Source organism: Microcaecilia unicolor, chromosome 1, assembly GCF_901765095.1.
Source record: "Microcaecilia unicolor chromosome 1, aMicUni1.1, whole genome shotgun sequence".
Taxonomy (NCBI): Eukaryota; Metazoa; Chordata; class Amphibia; order Gymnophiona; family Siphonopidae; genus Microcaecilia; species Microcaecilia unicolor.
The window spans coordinates 757,572,541-757,597,772 of record NC_044031.1 but is presented as its reverse complement, the minus strand read 5'-3'; the positions used below and the strand labels follow the sequence as shown (position 1 = coordinate 757,597,772).

At 47.6% G+C, this 25,232-nt stretch overlaps 1 protein-coding gene across 1 annotated transcript in view; it reads right to left on the bottom strand.

Annotated features, from left to right (window-relative positions):
- MEF2A (myocyte enhancer factor 2A) overlaps positions 1-25,232 on the bottom strand; it is a 297,626-nt gene that overhangs the window by 39,652 nt on the left and 232,742 nt on the right.

Sequence of the window (25,232 nt, the reverse complement as noted above, 5' to 3'; positions counted from 1 at the left end):
GTATCTTGGGCTTCAACCTTGCCTCAGGCAGCAAACTGCTTTAAGTTCCCTCGGTGGGGGGTAAGTGCTGCCTGTGGAGGGGGCTCCAGAGCAAAAACATTATGACTAAGGGGGAGTGCTGCTGGCAAAGGAGGTTTAGAAAAAATGTGGTGCCTCTTTTGGGGCATGAGGGGAGGAAATCTGCTTATCTCTCTATATAAAACGCACCTCCAACGTTCTAATGAAGCCTCACTTACCCAACGTTCTAAAGTGAAGTGGCAGAGACCGCTTTTGCTCCGTGAGTGTCTGCCCTGCCCACGCGTCAAACGTGATGACGTCAAAGGCGGAGCACTGACACTCATGGAGCAAAAGCGGTCAGTAGCGCACCACCCACACATCACCCAAGCCCCTCCCCTGCTAATCCGAGACTCACGCAGGGGGCGGGGTAGGGAAACGTGCAGCGTGTTTCCCTAATCCTCCCCCTGCCTAACAAACTCTAACTGCCCGCCCCCCCCCCCGCAATGGCGTTTCACAAAGCCCCTAACCCACCCCTCGGCGCATCACCAAGACCCTATTTCCCCCCCCCCCCCAAAACCAGCAACCGCCTAGTCTCCTGCAAATACTGTCCGGCCCCTGCTGCTGGGAAAGTGGGTGTGCGACGTGCGTGTAAGACCTGCTAGCTCTGCGGCAGCAGGGCAGGGGGAAACAGGAGGAGGTGGCTTCCTCCGGTATCTCTCACTCTCCCCCGGGGCACAACTGACTCACTCAACGCCCCACAACACTGGCAGCGACGCACGACAGGCACGCAGCCTCCCAATGACGTCACTGTGCGCCCGCTGGCTCCCCAGAAATCTGCAAGACCCTCACGTGCCGCTGGCTGCGCCGTGCCCTGCCGTTCCCATTCCGTGCCGCACTGTTAGCGATCTCTGCTATTGCCTATCTCCGCCAGCTGAGCATACGTTAACAGCACAGCGTTGCACATTTAAACATGTGCTTCTTCACTTTTAAATACTATGCAAATAACTTGCACACACAAAGATGTGTGCAGACACAGGACCACGCAAGTCGCCATGGAAACTTGCACAACCTTCCAGGTGTCAGTTGGACGTACGCTCAATGTTATCAGGCCGAATTCTACAGAAACTTTGGTTATGTTGTATGTATAATTCTTATGAACACTGCAATGGTGTTTTGATATTGCCGAGCGGGGAAGGAGCACAATCAGACGGATGGGAACAGGTGGCAGGGGGGTCCAGGGAGCGGTACCTGGAACTAACACAGGGGAGAAAAGGGGGAAAGGGAGAGGGGGGGGGGAGAAGGGGGGAGGCAGAGGGGGGAGGGGGGAAGGAGGGAGGAAGAGCGGGGGGGGGGCAAACGGAAAGGGAACAGTAGGGGTGGGGGAAGGGAGAAGGGGGGGAACACACTGTCATTCACATACGCACTCGCACACACTCATTCTGAAACACACACACTCACACATACACAAGCACCCAGTCTCAATCTCTCTCTGACACACAATAGAGCAGGTGGGGGAAGAGAAGTTGGTGGTTGGGAGGCGAGGATAGTGGAGGGCAGACTTATACAGTCTGTGCCAGAGCCGGTGATGGGAGGCGGGACTGGTGGTTGGGAGGCGGGAAATACTGCTGGGCAGACTTGTACGGTCTGTGCCCTGAAAAAGACAGGTACAAATCAAGGTAAGGTATACACACATGAGTTTATCTTGTTGGGCAGACTGGATGGACCATGCAGGTCTTTTTCTGCCGTCATCTACTATGTTACTATGTTAATAGCACAGTCACGCTCTCTCTCACACACAGTCACTATCACACACACACTCACTCAAACATACACACTACGAGGAAAACCTGGCTAGCGCCCGTTTCATTTGTTTGCGAAACGGGCTTTTTTTTTTTTTTTACTAGTTTATAAATATCCCGTGTACCTGAATGTAACTCACCTTGAGCTACAACTGAAAAAGGTGTGAGCAAACTCTAAATCCAAATAAATATTTGGGATTTATTTATTTATTTATTGCATTTGTATCCCACATTTTCCCACCTCTTTGCAGGCTCACAATACATCGTGAATGATGGAAATTGTTATATAAAAGGGGAGGGAGAATGGTGCTGCCTATCTGGGTTGCAGAGGGAGAAAATCTTGTCCGTCTGGGAAAGGGTGATCTATTTTTCTTTGGTCCAGAGACCATGGCATCAGAAGAGAGTGAATTAGCCATGGCTCTCCTACTCTTCTCCTAAGTCTCTACCTGCCTAATTTAGGCATCTTAATACTGTACATTTTAGTTTAAAGAACAATATCTGGCATTTCATAGTCAAGTGAGCAATGACTAGAAATATGCCAACTTTGTAAAATTTGAGTTTTGTGTGTTAATAGGATCAAGCAATACATTTTTAAAAAATGGTTGAAAAAAGAACTGCCCTAACTTAGTCATTGAAGAGTATTTATTTGTAATATTTGCATCCCGCATTTTCCCGCATATTAGCAGGCTCAATGTGGCTTACAAAATACCGTAATGGTGGACGCCAAGTACGGTAGGTTTTAAACAAGTACAATAATAGAAAGGGTCAGGTAAGGTAGGGGTAAATGGATTTGCACCAAGTAACTTCCAGTGTGGGCATTTTCATGCACGCCAGGGGCTTACAACCATGCAAAACATCTGTAGACCGAGCTGAAAAGGTATCCGATACTATGTCAGCTAATTCAGATTTAGACTTGGTAGGTAGGTGAGATGAAAACCCTTGCACTCACTGAAGGAAGCTGTGCATTTATTGAACAACATCAAACATATAAACGGCGAGTGACCGTACTCGCAAATGTGCAGTAGACTTCCCTCTCTGTCCCGCCCCCGTGTCAATACGTGAGGGGCGGGACAGAGAGGGAAACTGCGCGAAGGGGAGAGAACCGCCGAGGTCACCACCGCTCCCCCCCCCGAGGTCACCGCCACTGGTACCACCCCCCCCCCCCCCGGAGTCGCCGCCACCACCCCTCCACCCGGCCCGTCTCTTCGCTATTCAACTTACATCTCCGGAGCAGGCAGATTTCTGAGCTGCCGTTGGCCTTCCTTCCTTGCCTGTGTCCCGCCCTCGCCGACGTTACGTCACACGATGGCGGGACACAGGCAGAGAAGGAAGGCCGACGGGAGCTCAGCTGATCTGCCTGCTCCGGAGATGTAAGTTGAATAGTGAAGAGATGGGCCGGCGGCAGCGGCGACTCGGGGGGGGGGGGGGGTTCCAGCAGTGGCGACCTCGGGGGGAGGGGGCAGCGGCGACCCAATAGCCCGTTTTAACGGGCTCAACGTCTAGTAGAACTAGTAAATCATGGCACATGACACTGCTCTCTGGTAAACCCTTTCCCCCAAAATGATCAAAGCAATCTGGGGTCCTTTCCAGATTGTGTTGGAAAATATACTTTACTATACTGCGTTTCCCAGAGGGAGTCTGGCAGTGTGTGGATTATACAGAATCAGAAATGTTGCCCCACTCCCCAATTACTGACTCAACCAGCACAGAGGCCTGCCAACTATATTTTACCGAAATCTGAAGTTGGTTGCATTTTTATTATTATTATTAGCATTTGTATAGCGCTACCAGACGCAAGCAGCGCTGAACACCTGACACAAAGAGACAGTCCCTGCTCAAAAGAGCTTACAATCTAAATAATACAGACAGACAAGACAGTTACGGGTGAGGGAAATAATGGGTGAGAAGGGAGGAAGGGACAAGGGGAGGGCAATTGAGTAGGAGCTAAAAGCAGCAGTGAAAAGATGGGTTTTCAACATAGATTTGAAAACAGGTAGAGATGGAGTTAGACGTATAGGTCCAGGAAGTCTATTCCAGGCATAAGGTGCCGCGAGAGAAAAGGAGCGAAGCCTGGAGTTAGCAGTGGAGGAGAAAGGGGACAACAAGAGAGACTTGTCCAGTGAGCAGAGATCACGGGGAGGAATGTAGGGAGAGATGAGAGTGGAGAGGTAGTGCGGGGGCTGCAGAATGGATGCATTTACTCTTTAGGATTTTAGGATTCTAGAATGTTGCTACCCTTTAGGATTCCAGAATGCTGCTACCCTTTGAGATTCCGCGTAGAATCTTGTTATTATTATTATTATTAGCATTTGTATAGCGCTACCAGACGCATGCAGCACTGAACACCTGACACAAAGAGACAGTCCCTGCTCAAAAGAGCTTACAATCTAAATAATACAGACAGACAAGACAGTTACGGGTGAGGGAAATAATGGGTGAGAAGGGAGGAAGGGACAAGGGGAGGGCAATTGAGTAGGAGCTAAAAGCAGCAGTGAAAAGATGGGTTTTCAACATAGATTTGAAAACAGGTAGAGATGGAGTTAGACGTATAGGTCCAGGAAGTCTATTCCAGGCATAAGGTGCCGCGAGAGAAAAGGAGCGAAGCCTGGAGTTAGCAGTGGAGGAGAAAGGGGACAACAAGAGAGACTTGTCCAGTGAGCAGAGATCACGGGGAGGAATGTAGGGAGAGATGAGAGTGGAGAGGTAGTGCGGGGGCTGCAGAATGGATGCATTTACTCTTTAGGATTTTAGGATTCTAGAATGTTGCTACCCTTTAGGATTCCAGAATGCTGCTACCCTTTGAGATTCCGCGTAGAATCTTGTTATTATTATTATTATTAGCATTTGTATAGCGCTACCAGACGCATGCAGCACTGAACACCTGATACAAAGAGACAGTCCCTGCTCAAAAGAGCTTACAATCTAAATAATACAGACAGACAAGACAGTTACGGGTGAGGGAAATAATGGGTGAGAAGGGAGGAAGGGACAAGGGGAGGGCAATTGTGGATAGGAGCTAAAAGCAGCAGTGGAAAGGTGGGTTTTCAGCATCGATTTGAAAACAGGTAGAGATGGAGCTAGACGTATAGGTCCAGGAAGTCTATTCCAGGCTTAAGGTGCCGCGAGAGAAAAGGAGCGAAGCCTGGAGTTAGCAGTGGAGGAGAAGGGGGACGACAAGAGAGATTTGTCCAGTGAGCGGAGTTCACGGGGAGGAATGTAGGGAGAGATGAGAGTGGAGAGGTAGTGCGGGGGCTGCAGAATGGATGCATTTACTCTTTAGGATTTTAGGATTCTAGAATGTTGCTACCCTCTAGGATTCCAGAATGCTGCTACCCTTTGAGATTCCGTGTAGAATCTTGTTATTATTATTATTATTAGCATTTGTATAGCGCTACCAGACGCATGCAGCACTGAACACCTGATACAAAGAGACAGTCCCTGCTCAAAAGAGCTTACAATCTAAATAATACAGACAGACAAGACAGTTACGGGTGAGGGAAGTACTGGGTGAGAAGGGAGGAAGGGACAAGGGGAGGGCAATTGTGGATAGGAGCTAAAAGCAGCAGTGGAAAGGTGGGTTTTCAGCATCGATTTGAAAACAGGTAGAGATGGAGCTAGACGTATAGGTCCAGGAAGTCTATTCCAGGCTTAAGGTGCCGCGAGAGAAAAGGAGCGAAGCCTGGAGTTAGCAGTGGAGGAGAAGGGGGACGACAAGGGAGATTTGTCCAGTGAGCGGAGTTCACGGGGAGGAATGTAGGGAGAGATGAGAGTGGAGAGGTAGTGCGGGGGCTGCAGAATGGATGCATTTACTCTTTAGGATTTTAGGATTCTAGAATGTTGCTACCCTCTAGGATTCCAGAATGCTGCTACCCTTTGAGATTCCGCGTAGAATCTTGTTATTATTATTATTATTAGCATTTGTATAGCGCTACCAGACGCATGCAGCACTGAACACCTGATACAAAGAGACAGTCCCTGCTCAAAAGAGCTTACAATCTAAATAATACAGACAGACAAGACAGTTACGGGTGAGGGAAGTACTGGGTGAGAAGGGAGGAAGGGACAAGGGGAGGGAGCAATTGTGGCTAGGAGCTAAAAAGCAGCGGTGAAAAGGTGGGTTTTCAACATAGATTTGAAAACAGGTAGAGATGGAGCTAGACGTATAGGTCCAGGAAGTCTATTCCAGGCATAAGGTACCGCGAGGGAAATGGAGCGAAGCCTGGAGTTAGCAGTGGAGGAGAAGGAGGACGACAAGAGAGACTTGTCCAGTGAGCGGAGTTCACGGGGAAGAATGTAGGGAGAGATGAGAGCGGAGAGGTAATGGGGGGCTGCAGAGTGGATGCATTTAAAGGTCAGTACGAGAAGTTTAAACTGAATGCGGAAGTAATGTAGACCTAATTTTTTGGAAACAGGAAGAATAGGAAGTGTCTTGAATAGACTGTAACCTGCCCACATGCTATTCCCTATGGACGGGATAGAAATTTTTAATAAACTTAATAATCCACATTTAACTGTGCGGTAGCAGTTGAAGCCGAATGCCAAACCATCTGCATGGACGTAAAGGATAAACCCCTGGGCTGTGCTCTGGGATTCTTTGCTCAATACAGGCTGTGCAGCAAAAAGATGTTGAATCAATAAAGCCTCAGTGCTAAGATGATGGTATTTCAACACCATCTTAGAGAAGAGCTTGGCTACAGTCTTATGTTCAGACCTGTGCAACTATCCTTTGAAAGTTATGATGGGCCAGAAAAGCCCTGGCACTACAACATGGTGGCTGGAGTTCTGAAGTCAAGCTTTATCAGCAGTTAAGGACCTTCTGTAATGTATAGAATGTCCAGATTTCTTACCTTCCCTCTGCACAAGAGGGAACCTCTTCTCGTCTTCATAATGTTTACAAAAAGGTTGAAAGTGATCCTTCCAAGCATGCAGACACTCTCTGGCTGTGCTAGAAACCCAAAGTCACTATATGACACATCTGTTACGGGTGCCAGAGATATTACGGGTCTTTCCCTTTTTCCACGCTATGGGCACAGCCTGGAGTTGGGCTTAGCCTGAGTCCTGTGAAAGTTGTAGGGACCAGACAAAATAAACTACAAACCAGAACATCTCTTTCTCCCCCACCCCCCTTTACGAAATTTGATTGCAGACATCAGAAAATGCACAGGGAGAGCTTTGTTTTCATGTCTGTTTGGCAGAGCAAAAATAAAAAGAGGAGACTGCTGCACATGCTCAGAACTTTCCACTGGGTGAGCTGTTCTGTCCCAATGCCAGGCAATGAGGTCACCCACCCATTTCTGGACCTAATCATACGCTGCTTGTTGGGTTGGGGGGGGGGGGAGGGATAAAACTGTGCTTTTCAGTCATTCATTATAATAGAAGTTTTGCTCCATGGAACCTGCTATTGAAGGAAGTACATCTTAAGAAGGAATGGATCCTCAGGAGCTTAGTCAGGATCGGGAGGCGGGGCTGGTGGTTGGGAGGCGAGGATAGTGCTGGACAGACTTGTACGGTCTATGCCGGAGCCGGGGTTGGGAGGCGGGGCTGGTGGTTGGGAGGTGGGGATGATGCTGGGCAGACTTGTGCGGTCTGTGCCGGAGCTGGTGGTTGGGAGGCGGGGCTGGTGGTTGGGAGGTGGGGATGATGCTGGACAGACTTGTACGGTCTGTGTCGGAGCCGGGGTTGGGAGGCAGGGCTGGTGGTTGGGAGGCGGGGATAGTGCTGGGCAGACTTCTACGGTCTGTGCCGGAGCCGGGGTTGGGAGGCAGGGCTGGTGGTTGGGAGGCGGGGATAGTGCTGGACAGACTTGTACGGTCTATGCCGGAGCCGGGGTTGGGAGGCGGGGCTGGTGGTTGGGAGGTGGGGATGATGCTGGGCAGACTTGTGCGGTCTGTGCCGGAGCTGGTGGTTGGGAGGCGGGGCTGGTGGTTGGGAGGTGGGGATGATGCTGGACAGACTTGTACGGTCTGTGTCGGAGCCGGGGTTGGGAGGCAGGGCTGGTGGTTGGGAGGCGGGGATAGTGCTGGGCAGACTTCTACGGTCTGTGCCGGAGCCGGGGTTGGGAGGCAGGGCTGGTGGTTGGGAGGCGGGGATAGTGCTGGACAGACTTGTACGGTCTGTGCCGGAGCCGGTGGTTGGGAGGAGGGGCGGGTGGTTGGGAGGTGGGGATAGTGCTGGGCAGACTTATACGGTCTGTGCCCTGAAGAGCACAGGTACAAATCAAAGTAGGGTATACACAAAAAGCAGCAAATATGAGTTATCTTGTTGGGCAGACTGGATGGACCGTGCAGGTCTTTTTCTGCCGTCATCTACTATGTTACTATGTTAAGGAAATGTTCTCCATTCAGGATTTTACAACATGATTGAATACTCTGCCTTTAGTTATCCGTCATTTTGAGCAGCTATTATAGGTAAAGCCTGATTTTGTTAGATTGAAATGCAGAAGTAGAGTTTGAAAAGATAGTGCTATCTGCCGTTCTCAGGAGGGAAAAAGCAAACATGGCACACACTACGTTTTTCCTCCTCTAGCCATCTCTCATTCCAAGATGAGTTTATGTGGGAACTGTTAGAGGCCTATGAGGTACCAGGTTAGCACTGGCAGAACTAGCAGCTCCTTGAAAAGCGTCCAACTTGAAATTATTGAGAAAATAGCATTTATTTTTCTTCTGCTTCAAAGTAAGTACAGCACTATTTTTAGTACTATCCACAATAAAGGAGGTATTTCATTTCACTTATCTATTGGTCGGTGGAGTTAGAATTCAGCTTTTTCCCCACGAATCTCAGCACATGATTACAACAAAAGCAGCAATACTGTAGAACCCAAAGACCCCATCCTCTATAATAAAACTCACCCTCAACGTTCCGAGGACACTGACGTCACTGTCAGGTCCTCCGGGCACTTCCTTCCGGTTCGAAGCCTTCGTGGTGGTGAAGCCACCGAAAACACTGTGTTGGGGCCCCGCCCTCGCGTCAAACGTGATGACGTCGAGGGCGGAGCAATGGCGTCAGTGGCTTCGCAACCCACGACAAAGCAGATTGAAGGTGGCGTGCCGAGGTCCGCAACAATGCCGGTCACTGCCTTCAGAACGCCGAAGGGGTGAGTAGGGAGGGGGGGAGGTTCGGAAGGAAACCGTGCTAGCGCCCGTTTCATTTGCGCAAGAAACGGGCATGTTTTACTAGTTAAGATATAGCAGCAAAGAGATTTTCAAAGCTGGAGTTTTGACAGCTTTATTGTGACTTGACAAATGTATGCACCATAGCTCCTGTTTGTTTCAGCATAAAATGTTTCAATACAACACATTTTATGCTCAGGAATCCAAGAAGAGAATGAAAGAAACAATCGCACGTACATTTAGAAGTTCCATCTGTGATCCTTAGCCTTATTTCCAGTTACCACACTATGGAAAGGCCTTAGGGCCACGTTTACTGAGCAGTGTTACAGGCGCGTTAATGTTTTTAACCAGTGCTCTTTTTGTGCTGGTACGCGTTGGTACGGTGTACCAACACCTTTTTTTCTGAGGGTCGGCAGCTCCCCTACCTGTTACAGATGGACCGACAATAAAGAACGACAACGTGGATGCAGCAGCTCACAGGTTTGCTTGCTGTATTTTGAGTGAACGGCGACGGCTGAGCGGGGTAGTGGAAACAGGGATTAATCAAATGTCTTCCTTACTTATAGTGGACTAGATAGGCTCACTTCCACTCCACATTTACCGAAATCACAGCGGCGAACCGGCAGGCGGTGGCAGTAAAGGCAACAAGCAGGTAGGCTCGCCTCCGTCCTTCGCTTCCCTGCCCTCTCAACGTTCCGCCTTCCTCTGATATCATTTCCTTTCCGCGAGGGCGGTACACTGAGAGGGCAGGGATAAAAACAATCATTTATTACTATCTTCTCCTAAAGGTACCTCACATAACTCCAGTGTAGCAGGTAAAACCATGTTCATTATTTGCAAAATACATTCATGCTTATATATAAAAAAAAAATCTAGCATGTACAACACATTATAGCCTGTGGCATTGAAACTTTGAGATATGACGAGCACTTGTAAATCTAAAAGGTAAAACCAGAAGGCCTAGACTGAGGGGTCCTTTTACTAAGGTGCGCTGAAAAATGGCCTGCGGTAGTGTAGATGCGGGTTTTGGGCAAGAGCAGAATAATTTTTCAGCGCACCTGTAAAAAAGGCCTTTTAAGACTTTTTTACTGAAAATGTACATGCAGCAATTTTCGCGCTTCCATTATGGGTCTGAGACCTTACCGCCAGCCATTGACCTAGCCGTAAAGTCTCATGTGGTAACCAGGCGGTAATGACCTGCGCGCGTTCAACATGCGTGGCAGAAAATAAAAATTATTTTATTTGGACATGCGTATCAGGTGCGCGCCAAAAATGAAATCACCACAAGATCCACGCGGTAGCCGTGCGGTAACTCCATTCTGGCATGTGTAGACGCTTACGCGGCTCAGTAAAAGGGTCCCTGAGAGCCTGGGATGAAAGGCAGAGATTCTTTACCTAGCTGTTTCCTTCCTGTCTTCAAGAGCGAACCCGGTAGCAGTTAAACTCAGAAGACCTGCAGTACAAGGCCGTGCAGTAGTGAGCACATGACCAAAGGAATATGCTCCTTTGGAACTGCTTTTGGATCCTCGCTCTTCAAGTAATCTCCAAAGCTCATTATATCTATGCTCAGTGAGTCGGCTGACACAGGGGAATTTTGATGATTTTGAATCTTAGGTAGACTACTTACTTGGAGATGTCTAAAGCAGAAACAATGAAAATGGCAACCTCGATGGTTCCTTTGCATTAGCCTTTGAAAGAGTTAGTCCCGAGACTAATTATTTCATGGTCATAATGTATCTATCCTCCCAGATGTCTCTTAAAATGCAGAGAATTAGGAAGAGGTTTTACTAAGTCCTAAGGCTGGGTTTTTTTTTTTAATTTCCTTGGAAATGCTTAAAGTTAAAAGGAAGATTGTTCAAGACTAAATCCTGTAGTTGGGATAATTAATTTTTTTTCAAACTGCCTTGTGGAGGGTCCGAGGGTGTTGCTTTCAGACCCTCCGGAGTTGGCAAGTACATATCATTAGCTATCATCTCCCCCCCCCCCCCCCCAACTGAGGATGATGCAAATTGCCGTTTTGATGATTTCATTTTCTTCCAATGTTGGGAGCTCATGGAGTTGTTTTTCTTTTCTATTTCCTGGTTTTCATTTTATGTTATTGTCAGAAGTAACAATTTTTTCTATACTACTTCAGTGCTTTCTTTTTTGATTTTATGTTAATCTATGGAAATTCTAATACAAGATTAAAAAAGATACAACCAATGCTTATGATATTTCCATGGCCATGAAACATCCAATTTTTTCTTTGGGGAAAAAATAGATTCAATACATGATGTTTACTTGTACTGACTTGCTGCTGGTTTGCTTTATGTACATTACTATGGGCAGTTTATTATTACATAGGGGACGTGGAGGGGCATAATCGAATGAAAACGTCTATCTCCATGGGCGTTTATCTCCGAGAACGGGTCCGTGAAGGGGCGGACCGAACCGTATTTTCGAAAAAAATAGACGTCCATGTTTTATTCGACAATTTGTGAGCTGGGCGTTTTTGTTTTTCAGTGATAATGGAAAATGAAAGCGCCCAGCTCAAAAACGAATAAATCCAAGGCATTTGTTCGTGGGAGGGGCCAGGATTCGTAGTGCACTGGTCCCCCTCACATGCCACGACACCAACCGGGCACCCTAGGGGGAACTTTTACAAAAACAAAAAAAAAGGTAAAAGAGCTCCCAGGTGCATAGCACCCTTCCCTTGGGTGTTGAGCCCCCCAAATCCCCCTCAAAACCCACCACCCACAAGTCTACACAATTACTATAGCTCTAAGGGGTGAAGGGGGGCACCTACATGTGGGTACAGTGGGTTTGGGAGGCGGTGTGGAGGGCTCCCATTTACCAGCACAAGTGTAACAGGTGGGGGGGGGGGGTGGGCCTGGGTCTACCTGCCTGACGTCCACTGCACCCCCTAACAACTGCTCCAGGGACCTGCATACTGCTGCCAGGGAGGTGGGTATGACATTTGAGGGTGAACATAAAAAGTTGTGAAACGGCATATTTTTGTGGTGGGAGGGGGTTTGTGACCACTGGGGGAGTCAGGGGAGGTCATCCCCGATTCCCTCCAGTGGTTATCTGGTCATTTAGGGCACTTTTTGGGGCCCTATTCGTGGAAAAACAGGGTCCAGGAAAAGTGCCCTAAATTCTCGCTAAAAACGCATATTTTTCTTCCATTATCGGCGAAAGGCGCCCATCTCTGATCGCCCGATAACCACGCCCCAGTTCCGCCTTCACCACGCCTTCGACACGCCCCCATCAACTTTGTCCGCATCCGCGATGGAGTGCAGTTGAAAACGTCCAAATTCGGCTTTCAATTATACCGCTTTATTCGTTTTTGTGAGATAAACGTCTATCTCCCGATTTGGGTCGCAATATAGGCGTTTTTCTTTTTCAATTATAAGCTGGATAGTGAACAATTCTTTTTAAGTGGAGAAGTCAAATAACTTTTCTTATTTATTGGGATTTAACATTAAAGTTGGAATGTAATCCAGATGGAAATCATAGGGAATGAAAATAGCAGATTAGATGGTTAGACATCAACAAAAACTCAAGAAATCCCAGGTGCCAGGTTGCCATGGCACTTAGAAATTTCTCCCTGGTGCCCAGGATTTTCCAGCAGTGCTACTGCTATCAACTCATGTGCTGCTTTCTCTCTGCACTGTGTGGGCAAATCAGCCAAGTGGTATAGTGACTCTTGTGCTGGTCTTGCAAGACAGGAGACCCTGAGACTAGCACCAGAGTTTCCGCACCATGCAGATGCAGAGACAAAGCAGCACACACACACCGACAGTGAATGAGAGGATCAAAATAATGAACTGGTCTAATAGTAAGTTTTGGTGGGCGACTGGTTAGATAGCTGGAAGGGGGAGGGGCTGACTCCCTTTCTGGGTAATAAGGGCTAGTTTGGGGTGTGTGTGTGACCAGTTTGAGGGAGGAAGAAGACAATGGAATGGGGGAGGGAAACGGATGCGGAAGAGTAGAATAAGAGAAAGACTAGGTGAAAATAGGGTGAGAGGAAGAGAGACTGGATTGGGGGGGGGGGGGGGGGGTACTGGCTATGCATTTCTGCCAGTGGCCTAAAGGGGTGCATTAAAGGGTCTGATTTACTAAACAGAATATTCTCTCAACTGATGTTATGACAAGCTTTATTTCATTTATTTCACTTGATTATGTACCTTAATGTAAAATCACTCAAAGCATGGTACAAAAGAAGATAAAATAAAGACACATTCAATAAAAACAAAAAATGTGATGATACAATAAGACCATAATGATACAGGTGCAAAGCCTTCACACACCCTCTCTCTTGTCAAACTCCAGTTCACCTTTCTTCTCCCTTAGACAAGGAATGGAGAAACAGCGCATGCCTGCTGCAGACTGCCAAGGTGGAAAGAAGCATTTTCCCACCGAGATATTTTTTGGGTGGAGCTTAACCGAGATTGGATAGCAGAGCCGGTAGTGGGAGGCAGGGCTGGAGGTTGGGAGGCGGGGATAGTGCTGGGCAGACTTATACGGTCAGTGCCAGAGCCGGTGGTGGGAGGCGGGGCTGGTGGTTGGGAGGCGGGGATAGTGCTGGGCAGACTTATACGGTCAGTGCCAGAGCCGGTGGTGGGAGGCGGGGCTGGTGGTTGGGAGGCGGGGATAGTGCTGGGCAGACTTCTACGGTCTGTGCCCTGAAAATGGCAGATACAAATCAAGGTAAGGTATACACAAAAAGTAGCACACATGAGTTGTCTTATTAGGCAGACTGGATGGACCGTGCAGGGCTTTTTCTGCTGTCATCTACTATGTTACTATGTGTGTGTGGGGGAGGGGGGAACACTTGGTGCCTACCCACTTCTTGCCTAGGCCCACCCAAAATCTGCTGTCTGGCTACGCCCCTGCGCACTCTTCCTTTGTTCTTGGTGATCTGTGGTCTCATTACTTTGGCTGCCTCCACTCTTCTTTTATTCAGTTTTCAAATAACCCATTTACTTGGGTAAGTTAGTTTTGGAAATTGCCCTAATTATGTGTGTGTATATGTGATTATATGAGCATGTTGTCATGGGGGAGGGTGAAAGGCTGAAGTTTTGTCCAAGGACCTAATACACTTGGCACAAGTTCTGCTTTTTGAGATTCTGCCAGGTACATGTGACCTGGAATGGCCACTGTTAGAAACAGGATACTGGGCTAGATGGACCTTTAGACTGGCCCAGATGCTCTTATGTGAGCTGTTCCATCCCATTTATCATTTTCAACATCCCTCTGCAACTTTTCTAATTGCACACAATACTCGGGGCTTCTTTTCTTTTTTTAAATTATTTTTATGTTACCGTTTATCTCAGCCCAGCCACTCCGAGTGAGTCTGCCCAGGGGTGATAGACTGTGATACACTCTGGAAACTAGTATGTTTGCAACCAAGTCTGGTCACTAGGGGGCTAATTTTCAGAGCACTTGGACTTGCAAAGCTTAGAGAAGGAAAGGTGAGAAGATGGATCAGTATTTCTTGGTGCAAGGTCAGGAGCCAGACGCAGATGATTACAGAATGATGCAACTGCATGGCAGCTGGCCAGGATGAAAAGATAACCCTCTCTATGCCATTAATTATTATGTCTGGTGGAGAACACACTAGAGTCCTCTCATGAACAGAATTCCAGTAATACATTAAATAAGCTAGCAATGACCGACTTCCCTATGAAGAAAGGCTAAGGAGGCTAGGGCTTTTCAGCTTGGAGAAGAGACATGATAGAGATATATAAAATAATGAGTGGAGTGGAACAGGTGGATGTGAAGCATCTGTTCACGCTTTCCAAAAATACTAGGACTAGGGGGCATGCGATGAAACTACAGTGTAGTAAATTTAAAACGAATCGGAGAAAATCTTTCTTCACCCAACGCGTAATTAAACTCTGAAATTTGTTGCCGGAGAACGTGGTGAAGGCGGTTAGCTTAGTAGAGTTTAAAAAGGGATTAGACGGTTTCCTAAAGGACAAGTCCATAAACCGAAGTCTTCCCACCCAAACCCACTTCTTCTCTACCTCCACTCTCTATTTCGGTTGACAACACCCTCATTGTCCCCGTCTCTTCTGCCCGCAACCTCGGTGTCATCTTCGACTCCTCCCTCTCCTTCCCTGCGCACATCCAGCAGATAGCCAAGACCTGTCACTTCTTCCTCTATAACATTAGCAAAATCCGCCCTTTCCTCTCTGAGCACACCACCCGAACTCTCATCCACTCCCTCGTTACCTCTCGCCTTGACTACTGCAACCTGCTCCTCACTGGTCTCCCACTTAGCCAGCTATCCCCCCTTCAGTCCGTTCAGAACTCTGCCGCACGTCTTATCTTCCGCCTGAACCGATACACTCATACCACCCCTCTCCTCAAATCACTTCATTGGCTTCTGATCAGGTACCGCATTCAATTCAAGCTTCTGCTACTAACCTACAAATGTACTCGATCTACAGCCCCTCCTTACCTCTCAACCCTCATCTCCCCTTACGTTCCTACCCGTACCCTCCGCTCTCAAAACAAATCCCTCCTTTCAGTACCCTTCTCCACCACCGCCAACTCCAGACTCCGCCCTTTTTCCCTTGCCTCACCCCACGCTTGGAACAAACTCCCCGAGCCCATACGCCAAGCCCCCTCCCTGCCCATCTTCAAATCTCTGCTTAAAGCCCACCTCTTTAATGTCGCCTTTGGCACCTAACCTCTACACCTCTGCCCAGGAAACCTAGACTGCCCAACTTGACATTTCGTTCTTTAGATTGTAAGCTCCTTTGAGCAGGGACCGTCCTTCTTTGTTTATTTTGTACAGCGCTGCGTAACCCTAGTAGCGCTCTAGAAATGTTAAGTAGTAGTAGTAGTAAACCGCTACTAAATGGACTTGGGAAAAATCCACAATTCCGGGAATAACATGTATAGAATGATTGTATGTTTGGGAAACTTGCCAGGTGCCCTTGGCCTGGATTGGCTGCTGTCGTGGACAGGATGCTGGGCTTGATGGACCCTTGGTCTTTTCCCAGTGTGGCATTACTTATGTCCCCACCCTTGCCTCTGGGAATGTCTCCACTAAGGTCAAGTAAACTTACATGCATACAAGCTGTATGGGCACAGGTTTATAGGCATATATTCTCTTTGTGGAAGCTTAAACGCATCAAACAGCTCCTGCCTAAGGATATTTTTCGAACCCTGCTTCACTCTTTGGTCTTAAGTCACATCGACTACTGCAGTGGCATTTTTTGCTGGTTGTACACACTATATTCTGAAGAAGCTCCAGATGGTTCAAAACACCGCAGCCAGATTGTTTTTTGGTAAGTCTCGCTTTGACAGTGCGCAGCCTCTTTGTGTGAAACTTCACTGGCTTCCCATTAAGGACTGTATTGATTTCAAGATCTGTGCCTTAACTCACAAGATTATTTACGGTGAAGCACCTGTGTACATGTGTGATTTCACTGATTTGCCGTTGAGAAATTCTTCGGTGACATCTCGAACTTATCTTAATCTTCTGCACTATCCTTCATGCAGGCATCTAAAATATAACACAATCTACGCCTCTTCCTTCTCATTCATCAGTCCGCGAACCTGGAATGCTTTGCCGAGACTTTTGAAAGAGTCAACGATCATCAAACTTTTAAAAACTGCTAAAAACTTATTTAACAAAGCCTACCCCGAAGTCAACAATGCTGTTTAACACCCTTATTCTTTTCCCATTTTGTTAGTTTATCCACTCTTTTCCCTTCTGTCTGCTTCTCTTGCCAATTTTTGCTATTGTATAATGTAATTTCATTGTAACTTTGTAAGCTGGGAAAATGTGGGATACAAAGAGGCTCATTTTCAAAGCACTTAGCCTCCCAAAGTTCCATAGAAACCTATGGAACATAGCCTCCCAAAGTGCTTTGAAAATATGCCTCATAGTGGACCAATAAATAAATAAATAAATATATTCCATTGTAATTTCTTTACATAAAATACTTTAATTCACGGAGATCTTTTAAAATCACTCTCCCAAAAATATCTGGATGATGGGATTCAAAGCGAATGCTACATACCTGTAGAAGGTATTCTCCGAGGACAGCAGGCTGATTGTTCTCACTGATGGGTGACGTCCACGGCAGCCCCTCCAATCGGAATCTTCACTAGCAAAAGCCTTTGCTAGCCCTCGCGCGCCGATGCGCACCGCTCATGCGCGGCCGTCTTCCCACCCGAAACCGGCTCGTGCCGGCCAGTCTTCTTTTGTCCGTGCTCGGTACGGTCGTGTTTACGCCGTTCGCGCCCCGAAAGTCGACCTCGCGCGTCTTTTTTGGATTTCGCTACAAAAAAAAAAAACATTCGGAAGGAGACCTTTTCGGTCTGTTCCCCTTCCTATATTTCTAGTTTTGCCCCGTTAAGTTTTCTTTCGTCGTCGGGGTAGGCCCTTTGGAGGCCTCGGTTCGAAGTTTTTCTTCCCCTTTTTTGTGGTGCCATCTTCGCCATTACGAGTTTTGATCTCGCCGGCACGATTTTTCCACCCATGACATCGAAGTCTCCCAGCGGCTTCAAGAAGTGCACCCAGTGCGCCCGGGTAATCTCGCTCACTGATAGACATGCATCGTGTCTTCAGTGTCTGGGGGCTGGGCACCGCCCGCAGGCCTGTAGTCTGTGCTCTCTTTTACAAAAGCAGACTCAGGTAGCGAGATTGGCCCAGTGGAACGTTTTGTTCTCGGGCTCTTCGTTGGCATCGGCACCAGGAGTATCGAGTGCATCGACGTCGCCAGCGTCCAGACCTTCATCCTCGGCCGCGATTGCATCGAGTGCATCAACCCTCCCAAAAATATCTGGATGATGGGATTCAACATCAAGTAAAGTCCTCATGCATTTTCAGTGGGGAGTGGTACCTGTGAAATGTGCCAATCTAGGCATTCATAATATTGATATAAATAAAATCTATTAAGTGTCATCTAATAGTTTCTATAAATCCCAAAACATGGTCGCTGGTTCTAGCCAGCTAAATTAGCAAGTAACAGATCTGGAACGCACTACCCACGGCCCTGAAAAAAATGGACAACCTAACCAGCTTTCGCAAATCTTTGAAGACACATCTCTTCAACAAAGGCTACTAAGGACACCCTCACTAACTATTCCCCAAACTATAAGATGCATCTAAAACACCTCTCACAACACCTTACCTAGCACCTTGCATCTAAATCACCTACCTTCAGCTTATTATCGACTGTATTTAAGACCATGTAATGACTGCATCATAACAACACTCTGTAAGCCACATTGAGCCTGCAAAAAGGTGGGATAATGTGGGGTACAAATGCAATAAATAAAAAAAATAAAATAAATAAGTAGGTTTTTACAGCTGTGATTAAAACGAAAAACAGGATCAACCAACTGAGGGACCCTTTTACTAAGCTGCGTAAGCGGCCACACGTGCCCAACGTGCGCCAAAATGGAGTTACCGGCCAGCTACCGCGTGGCTGTTGCGGTAATTTCATTTTTGGATGCGCACCAAGTGGCATTTGACGCGCATGGGTCATTACCGCCCGGTTACTGCGCGAGTCTTTACTGCTAGGTCAACGGCTGGCGGTAAGGTCTCAGACCCAAAATGGGTGTGCGTCAATTTTGATTTTGCCACACGTCCATTTTCGGCATCTTTTTGCAGGCACGCTGAAAAAATGGATCTGAGCGCACCCAAAACACGGGCCTACTCTACCACAGGCCGTTTTTCAGTGCAAATTAGTAAAAAGGACCAAGGCCACTAATACTCTAATTGTCCATAGTCAGTTGCCCCAGGTACAAAACTTAGATTATGAGCCCAGTAGGACAGCGGCGTACCAAGGGCGGGGCGGTCCACCCCGGGTGCACACCGCTGGAGGGGTGCAGAGAGCAGCCGCACGCCTGTCGGCTCCACTGGTTCCCTGCTCCCTCTGCCCTGGAACAGGTTACTTCCTGTTCCGGGGCAGAGGGAGCAGGGAGCCGAGAGTTGCGCGGCTGCTCCCAGCAGCTAAGTATGCACCGGGGGGGGGGGGGGGGGGGGGCGCGCATCGGCGATCCGCCCCGGGTGGCAGCTGACCTAGGATCGTCACTGCAGTAGGAACAGAGAAAATACCTGAATACAATATGTAAACTGTTTTGATTGTACCACAGAAAGGCGGTATATAAAAGAACCTAATCAATTAAAAATAAAATTACATTTAGCTAAGGTTCATATTTTAATTAGAACAGTTGGAGCTTTTACTGGTGGCTCTCTCAGCAGAACGAATTGGTATTTAAGTTTTCAGCCTGATATGCGGGCTGCCAATAAAACCTCCGGGCAGGAGGCAGTTAATTCACACCTGCTACCTCATTTCAAAGACGCAAGTAAGCAAGTGCTAGAAGCCCAGAGTATTGTGTACCAGGAAGGGCATAATGAAAGCACATCCTTGAATGTTTTGGGCTTCTGCTGGGGTCACACGTCTTGCTCTGTCATCTACACCATAAAAGGCCTGTGCGGCTACTGCAACTGCCATTTGAATGAAAAACATCCGGGGGATTTGATCTCTAGGGAGGTGGGAAGGGGGTGGGAGGAACTGGTTAATTATCTCAGTGTATATCAGGCACTGTTAAAACTAAATGTTAGTTCAGATGAAGTTTTTGGCAATGCCTCATGGTCATTAAAATTCCCTAACCAGTGATAAAAAGTGACAGTATAAATGTGACATTCTGGCTGTCAGTGTGTTTCTGTGTGTCCCTTCCTGCTACGTTTATGGTTTATTAACTTGATATACTGCTCTTCATGAGAAGTGGTTAATTAAAATAAGAAAAAATAAGAAAACAACGCCATAAATTAAGAGGTGGAACAGTTAAAACCAGAGGCCTAGAAGATTCAGCCTGTATATTACACCAGTGTAATATACTTTGCTTACTAGTTGTAATGTAAACTCATGTCCATTATATCATTACTTTACAGCTTCCTTCATCAGATGTGTCCTGCTGGGGGTCTCTCTTCAGCTGGCTTGTCTACCAACTCAAGCAAGTACTATGGTAGCTGCCATTTTGAAATCGCAGTGCCGGTGGCGGCGTTAGTGAAAGCAGCAGGCTCGCCTCCTCCAGCCTTCTCTTCCCTCTCAGTGTCCCGCCTTCCTCTGACGTAGTTTCCTGTTTCCGCGAGGCCGGGACACTGAGAAGGAAGGGAAGGCTGGAGGAGGCGAGCCTGCTGCTTTCAGTAACGCCATCGCTGGTGCTGCGACTTCAGGTATAAAAAAAAAAAAAAAAAAAGATTTAAACGCGTCGCATGGTGGCAGGAACAGAAAGCAGGGCTGTCGGGGAGCTAAGGGCGGGCAGGTGAGCTGGCCCTGGGAAAAGAAGGTGCCGGTACACCGTACCAGCGTGTACAGGCACAAAAAAAGCACTGGGCATGGTATACTACTTACAATGTCAACACAATATGTATTAGAACATTTTAATTGATAGTGAAGGGTAAAGCAAAGATGGAACATACAGATCAGTAAGAGTAAGAAGAGTTAGAAAGTAAGGTGATAAATTTAAAGAAAGCTGCATATGAGGTCAGAGATGGTTTAATATTATCTCAGCTAGGGAAGGAGTGGCTAAACATGTCCTGCTGCAGTCCTGAGCATCTGCTCCTTGATACGCTGTCCTCACTTGGATTTCAGGGCTCCGGTGGATTCTCTTCCACAGTCAGTGTACCTCAGGGCTCTGTCTTTGGGACCTCTCCTCTTCTCTCTCTCTATACTTATTCTCTTGGTGCTCTGATTAGTGCCGTAGCGAGGGCGGCTGACACCCAGGGCGGGTCGCCGCTGCGCCCCCCCCGGGTGCAGCACGGCGCCCCCCCCCCTCGGCACGCACCCTCCCCCGGAGCGCGATCTTACTTAGTTTAGAAGCGAGGGGCGGGCGGGAGGGCCGATCTGCCCCTGAGTCCACGTCGCTGGGAGCTGCGTCGGCTCCATTGGTTCCTTGCTCTCTCTGCCCCGGAACCGGAAGTAACCTGTTCCGGGGCAGAGGGTGCAAGGAACCAAGGGAGACGACATCCCCCCCAGTGGCGTGCACCCGGGGCGGACCGCCCCACCCCCCCTTCCTATGCCACTGGCTCTGATCTCCTCCCATTGTTTTCAGTATCATTACGGTGCACAGTTGGCTGAAGGAGAGCAAGTGGTGACTATTATGCTAAGTGGTGGCCAGGACCAAGGCAACTCTGTACACATGCATCAGATCAAAAACAATGTTTGGAGATCTGCAGCCTGATAAGGCCACATAGTGAGCCATATTGTCAAGTTGGGAGCAAGGACTGGTGCAGCTAAGCCCATAACTGCCGAAAATAGAGTAAAGGTGAAGAACCAAAAGAAAAAAAAAAAAAAAGCAAATTTCAGTTACTGCAACAAATACAATTACGAATACAGCTGGCAGGATCAGCAGTAGCTAAATCTTGAATAAAAGATGCAGCTGCCAACTCTTCCACATCAGGGGAGGAAGCAGCGAGAGGGGGATCCCTCAACAAGGCACACTGCGTCAGTTCCAGTCCAGCACCATCGCCCTGCTCGCTCTTTGGTTGTCGAGGGGATGTTCTATTTGTGGGGTTTAGCAAAGCCTCATCTGCACTGTGGAGCGCAAACCTCTTGATGGTCCCGGTTGAAGCTGCCGCATCTTTTGTTAACTCTACTCGTGCCGCACGAGCTTCCAAGATACAGCATTTACAGGCCAAGGCAGAGCCAGAAGCTAGAGGGTAAGGTTTAATAGCACCTTTCCTCTTTTCCCCATATTTCCAGGGGCAAAGAGAGTCTCCAGGCAGTGTTCCTTGGAGCTATGCAGGAATTCAAGCTACAGCATCTGTGCCTGACCCCTCCCGTTCAGATAATAATGAATTTAACTGAACTCAAATTCCTCTGTGTCAGAAAAGATCCAATCCAATTAACTTTCTCCAACCTCCTTGCTTGCCCATACCTCAGTACCAACATATGTTTTGCAATGTCAAACACCCATGAAAGATCTAAAGTAATCCACAGAACTGACTATGTTGCAGAAATAGGTTCCAGATCTTGCTTTAAAAACTTGCCTGATTTTGGCAAAAACCATAGAATTATTCCAAAAATCTCTCTATATAAAATGCACCTCCAACGTTCTATGAAGCCTCCACAAGTCCCACCAACGTTCTAAATGCATGGGGGTGAAACCACAATTCACCCATGAGTGTTGGCCCCGCCCTCGCGTCAAATGTTATGATGTCGAGGGCGGAGCTATGGCACTCAATCGCATCGCTCCGCCTTCGACGTCATCACTTTTGAGACGAGGGCAGCACACACATCACTGAGAACCACTACACACGCTCACCCACACCCCCCCCCCAAAGTCACCACCCCTCACCCCTACAACCTCCCAAGTTGCCAACACTACCATCCTCCACCCACCCCCACATTGCCACCGCTCACCCCTCCACCCACCCCCCGAGGTCACAACACTCAGTGCTCCACCCTACAACCCCTCTCTCTTTCCACTCCCCAACACAGCCGTCATTTGCCATACAATGAAACCCAAAGTAAATCGCCACAGGATCCCTCCCCCCATCCCACAGTCCGCCTCACCCACCCTCCCGCAGCACCTTGCTCAACATTTCTCCGCCCTCCCTCTCCGAACCTGGCCATGCTGCAGGACGCCAATGAACTACACTGTAAGCAAGGAAGCCCATTGTTTCCTCTCCCCAACACAGCCGTCATTCACATACACTCAAACCAAGCACACATAGGAGCTGCACATCCACATTGTCGTTTTTTTTTTCACTACTTCCATCTGAAACACATCTAAAGCTGTTTCTATTGGAAAAACTGCGTCTTAACAGGTAAAGGACAAAAGGTTTTTGGGGTGGGGACCCTGAAATTATGAGGGAGGGTGGGGGGGACCCTGGAACTGGGAGGGAGGGAGGGAGGGAGGGGGGATAACCCTGGAACTCGGACGGAGGGATGACCCTGGAACCCAGACGGAGGGGGTGGGGGACCCTGGCACACACTCTGATTCACACACACACACTCTCTCTCTCATGCACACACTCGCACCCAGTCTCACTCTCTCTCTATCACACACTCGCACATTCACTCTCTCTCTCTCACACACAGTCACTCTCACACACTCTCTGAAACATACTCACTCAGACGAAAACCTTGCTAGCGCCCGTTTCATTGCTGTCAGAAACGGGCCTTTTTTACTAGTATCATCTATTTCTTTTAGAATGAGTTCTAGATAGAAATGGCACATTAGCTATAGCCCTAAAAGTTTTATGATCCAGTCTATTTTGCCAGCCTTTTCTAAAATAGGAGTAATGATACAGTCTTTCAGATCAGCTGGAAGTACTCTGTGCTGCTGAAAAAAGCATTCCCCAAATACACCAGCCAACCACACAAATCTGACAATTGTAAGCGCAAATGCTGAAACTGTGTCCAACACATGATTCCAATATGAGTGAGGCTGAACAATGTACCTTAAAACTTATGGTGCCTTCTCTCTTTCCCACCCTAGATGACATCCTAGATCCATTTCACCCGACACTTTTGCTATCAAAATTGAACCTTTTTCTACATGTATGCTGAAGGGCCCTACAAGTCAGGATTGACAAAAATAGTATGGGGTTTGCGCCAAAAGATCTAAGATCTGAATATGTATGTCCTAAAGGAAAGAAGGGACAGGGAGATCTGAGGCATAGCTCGATGGGTCGTCAGGGGAGTGGCCGCTCCTCCAAATGGATTTTGATGGCGCCAGCGCCTATTTTTCAAATGATCTGTCGTGTTTAAAATACGCACTGGTGCCTTCAGCAGTCTGCTCTCTACTCCCCCTGCGCCCTCGACCTGGCTACACTTCTGGGGGAGATATGATATAGATGGTGAATAAGACCGAAAATACTATAATGCCTCTGTATTGCTCCATGGTACGACCATACCTTGAGTATTGCATTCAGTTCTGGTTGCCGTATCTCAAAAAAGATATAGCAGAATTAGAAAAGGTTCAAAGAAGAGCGACCAAAATGATAAAGGGGATGGAACTGCTCTCGTATGAGGAAAGGCTAAAGAGCTTAGGGCTCTTAAGCTTGGAAAAGAGACGGATGAGGGGAGATATGACTGAGGACTACAAAATCCTGAGTGGTGTAGAACGAGTAAAAGTAAATTGATTTTTTTACTTATTCCAAAAGTACAAAGACTAGGGGATACTCGAGGTAGTTACATGGAAATACTTTTAAAACAAATAGGAGGAAATATTTTTTCACTCAATGAATAGTTAAGCTCTGAAACTCTTTGCCAGGGGATGTAGTAACAGCGGTTAGCATATCTGGGTTTAAAGAAGGTTTGGACAAATTCCTGGAGGAAAAGTCCATAGTCTGCTATTGAGACAGACATGGGAAGCAACTGCTTGCCCTGGGATGGGTAGCATGGAATCTTGCTATTCTTGGGGATTCTACAAGGAATGCTGCTCCTCTTTGGGATTCCAGAATCTTGCTATTCTTTGGGGTTCTATATGGAATGTTGCCATTACTTGGGTTTCTGTCAGGTACTTGTGACCTGGCTTGGCCACTGTTTGGAAAACAGGATACTGGGCTAGATGGACCATTGGTCTGACCCAGTATGGCTACTCTTATGCTAAGTTCTTAAGTTCTTGAAAGGTATTAATATATAAACAAATCTTCTCCAGAGAAGGGGAAATGGTAAAACTAGGAGACGTGAATTAAGGTTGTGAGGCTGTAGACTTAGGAGTAATGTCATGAAATTCTTTTTCAAAGACAGGGTGATCAAAGCCTAAAAAGTCCTCCCGAGGAAGGTAGTACAGACAAAAGTGGTGATGGCATTCCAAACGGCATGGAATGAACACAGAGTATCTCTCATTAGAAAATGGATGGTATAAAGAAAATCCCAAAACTTAAATGGCTGCATGTGTGCGGATGTGTCGACTCCAGCTGTGATGAACTTTGGCTGGTGCTGAGCAGACTTGTACGGTCTTTGTCCCATATATGGCAATCCGGGTTAGGATGGGCTGGAGTGGGCTTGGACAGCAACTCCAGTAGTTGGAACGTAAGGACAGGGCTGGGTGGACTTCTATGATCTATGTCCCAGAAATACCGAAGAAAGACCATGATCAAGTATTTTATAGCACATTCATCGGTGGCTTAATCATGACTTGATAACGAGTGTGACTGTTGGGCAAACTGGATGGACCATTCAGGCCTTTATTTGCCGTCATTTACTATGTTACCTCCACTCTGTGCAGGTTACTCTCCTCTCTTTGTTGTGAGGGTTGTCCCTGCTGTTCCATGCAAGTCACCCCCCCTCCACCCATGCACTCTTTTTGCGCGAGTCAGATGGAAATACTCTATACTTTTATTCCATCCTCTCCCCTCCCC